Here is a 4,017-nt window from a genome sequence, read left to right as displayed (position 1 = left end):
TGCATCACGCAGGAAAGTTATTGAGTTTCCACTAGTTACCACAGCCATCGTAAATATTCATGAAAACAAACATTTGTTTTTTGGTCTTAATTTAAGTCTAAGGTTAGACATAAGGTTAGCAGTGTGGTTAAGGTTAGAGTTAGGTTTAAAATCACATTTTGAGAAGATTCATTTAAGTAATAGGCGGGGTTTATGACTTTGTGGCTGTGATAACTAGTGACGACCTAATTATTGGCGGGCGAGGTGCATACTATGTGGAAAATAAATAAAAAATTTCAACCTACGCTGCATAATTGAGCGCTTTGCATAGTTCATAGATCGTCTAAGGGCGAGGTGCATACTATGTGGAAAATAAATGTTATTTTCAACCTACGGTGCATAATTGAGCGCTTTGCATAGTTCATAGATCGTCTAATTGTCCATAAATTACTTTGGATTTGATGCAAATAGTTTGGCATATGTTGCATAATGATGGATTTAGCATGAATTACCAATTACTAATACTGTGTCACTGTGACTTGGCTAATAGAAAAAGGCTTAAAGTCAAATGAAAATGTATTTATTCATACCTAGGCCACATGAAATTGTTGAGATTGAAAATCTTTTCACCAGGAACAAAAACACTTTATTCACACTATCACTTCATGAAGCAAAAGCACATCATTGCCATAGTCATAAAATCCTAGAAGAAGTGTTGGACATTCCCTCTTGGATAAAATACATTTTATTTATTGAAGGAAGCATTTACGTTATAAACATTGGCCTGTTGATCATTTAAATTCCACAATATGAAAATATATGAAGACAAAAAGCATCTGTCAGTGCACTTTCTCAAGGTAACTGACCTGATTGGATGATAATGACTTCCTTATCCTCCCTGTCCTGGATGGCTGTGCTTATTGCCAGGGGAGTTACATCCACAACAGACTGCAAACAGAGAAGACAAGACTCACATTGTACATATAACTCGCCAGCCAGCACTCTACAACATACCCCAATGGTCATTGGGGCTGGTGTTATGTCTCCTTTTCTCTGCCTCCTTTCTCTCTGTCATGATGTCAGCTGAGAGTGTGTCTTCGGACAGCGAGGTGGAAGATGGACCCTGAGGCAACTGTTCTAGATAACCTGCTTATGGCCATCATAGGGTATCAGACAAACTTAGAATTGAACTCCAGCTTTTGACAAAATCTTTTGTTTTTCTGCACACAACTGAACTGCTTCCAATTGGCTCATTCATCCCCCTTCCTCTCCCCTGTAACTATTCCCCAGGTTGTTGCTGTAAATGAGAATGTGTTCTCAGTCAACTTACCTGGTAAAATAAGGGTTTAAAAAATGTGTGATCTCAAATCCTTTAGTGCAAGGGAAATTGATGGGTTCATTCTCTGCTCAAGTTTCTTCACAACTCTATGGACGGATTATGCCAGAGATATCCCTGGTCGCAATTTTGGTCCTGGCAGACATAGAAGGGAAGACTTCACCATGGAACCAGTGCTCTCATCCAGGCAGTTGATGGTCACTGTGTAGGTGACCTCTGCTGCAGTGCAAAGAGCCTGGTTGATCATGTCAACCACTGGCCTCTGGTACCTGAGGGTGGCCTTGCGGATATACGATTCCCCTGCCTGTGTGGGTAAGGAGAATGTATGTCCACTCTGGACATGAGAAAAATATATATAAAAAACACGGGCCAGATGTGTAGCCTTGTCACAGGTTGTAACATCTGGTGTGTGGTGATGATGTCAAAACTCTGTGTACTGTGCACAACCAGCTGATTCCACTAGCCTTGATTTGATGCAAGCTTAAAGTGACAATATGTAACTTTTTGGGCGACCCGACCAAATTCACATATAAATATGATTTATAGATCTGTCATTCTCATTGAAAGCAAGTCTAAGAAGCGGTAGATCTGTTCTATGTGCACTACTTCTATGCTTCCCGTTCTTAAGTTTTGTTTTTGCATCTTTTACTTTCGGGTTTTTTGTACACCAGCATCAAACAGCTGAAAATACAATATTTTTGGTTATGGAAAATATATGTCACAGCGGTTACATGGTACAATGATTCTCTACACTATACTAGCTTATTTTGTCACATAAACTGAAATGCGAACTATTAGAGTTTCAGCAACCCAGAAATGGCGAAGCGCTTTCTGTATAGTGCAACTTTAAAACGGTTTCAGTGCTAGCAATATAAGTCTATGAATGCAAGGCCCTCCTCAGGGAGTGTGCCGAGGGCCTATCTGCTCCTTCTAATGATGCATTTTGCATCATGTTGATGTGACCGGTGACACTTTGCTTCTTGAATGTCTGTCGTGGAAATTCACCCCTAAGGACTCAAACTCAATGTAAACGAATCAATCTTTATTATAACGGCCGGAGAGGTTCACAAACTCAATCCAAGCTTGATGAAAACTCTGAAGAGGGCGTTCCCTTTCAGTCCTCTTATACTGCTACACAAACAAGTCATACATTTACATTATTCATTATTCATCATTAACGTTGGTTCCTGCACGTGACTGACTGATACCTCACAAGGCTTTGTGGTGTCGAGAAAACGATGCTAATTATGCTGTGAGAACAAGGAAATCCGCTGACACTGTACTTTGATTATAAAGGTTTATTCCATCAAAGGATTCCAGCGTCAATTTACAGATATCTGCAGACATCTGGAGAATAACCGGACCCAATCTGTAATATGTTATTCTCCCCACTTTGTCCCAAACCATAGTATATATCCTATGTAACCTGATATGGGTGTTTTCCCTACAGACCACTCCCAGGACTCCACCTAACAGACTTCCTCGGCTTTAGGGTGCCCCTGTGACGATCCCGGCTGTCTGAGTCGGGTCCTGTCTGGTGACTAGTGTTCCTGCTCGTATTCTCCAGTTTCCCGAGGGTTCGGGAACGCTCCGGGGAGCGCTCTGGTTTTCCGCACCTGCATCCCATCAGCAATCTGCACACCTGGTCCTGATCATCACCCTTCTTAGGCTCTGGCCCAACATCCAGTTCCTGCCGGATCGTTAGCCATGAACATCTCTCACCCGGAACCTTCACCCAACCTCTGCCTGATGGTCGGCGGCTGCCGAGCCAGTACCGGACCAACCACCGCACCCTCAACAACCCATCCACGCCACCCGCTCTGTTCCCTGGATTATTCAGCTTCACTCGGACTCTAACAATAAACACTCACCTTTGTCTCACGTACCGTGTCCTGGTCTGCTTCTGGGTTCTGGCTTAGTTAACCGTGACAGAACGATCCGGCCAGTAATGAACCCAGCGGACCTGGACTCTGTTCGCCATGCTATTACCCAGCAGGAGAAGATGTTGGGCCATCATAGCACGGTACTACAGGAGATCGCGTTGTCAGTTCGGAACCTTTCTACCGGTCTGACGGAGGTCCAGAACCAACGCAAGTGTCCGGTGGAGGATCCACTACCGGTTTCACCCATCTCGCCTGCCGCTTCTGAAGCTGTGTCCATCCGTGAGCCCAAGGTTCCGACGCCGGATAAGTATGAGGGAGAGCTGGGAAGATGCCGTTCCTTCCTTATGCAGTGTGGACTAGTGTTCGATCTACAGCCCTACTCTTATGCCACAGACAAGGCTAGGATAGCCTTTGTGATTGAGTTGCTGCGTGGTCGAGCGCTGGAGTGGGCTTCAGCCGTTTGGGAACGACAGGATCCCTGCATGGCTTCATACCAGGGGTTCACGGCCGAGATGAGGAAGCTCTTCGACCATTCCGTCCGAGGGAGGGACGCAGCTAGGCGCCTGTTTTCGCTTCGCCAAGGAACTTCGTAGCGTGGCCGACTTCGTGATCGAGTTCAAGACGTTGGCTGTGGAGAGTGGGTGGAACGAGGAGTCTCTGCAAGCGGCCTTTTACCAGGGTCTGTCGGAGCAGCTCAAGGATGAGTTGATCTCCTATCCGGAGCCTAGTGACCTGGACAGCTTGGTAGCTTTGTCTATTCGGGTGGATAATCGAGTCCGAGAGCGAAGGAGGGAGAAGCAATGGGTTCCGTCCAACCGA

This window comes from Coregonus clupeaformis, unplaced genomic scaffold (assembly GCF_020615455.1).
Source record: "Coregonus clupeaformis isolate EN_2021a unplaced genomic scaffold, ASM2061545v1 scaf0042, whole genome shotgun sequence".
In the NCBI taxonomy this organism is placed as follows: Eukaryota; Metazoa; Chordata; class Actinopteri; order Salmoniformes; family Salmonidae; genus Coregonus; species Coregonus clupeaformis.
Note: the sequence above shows the minus strand (reverse complement) of the source record.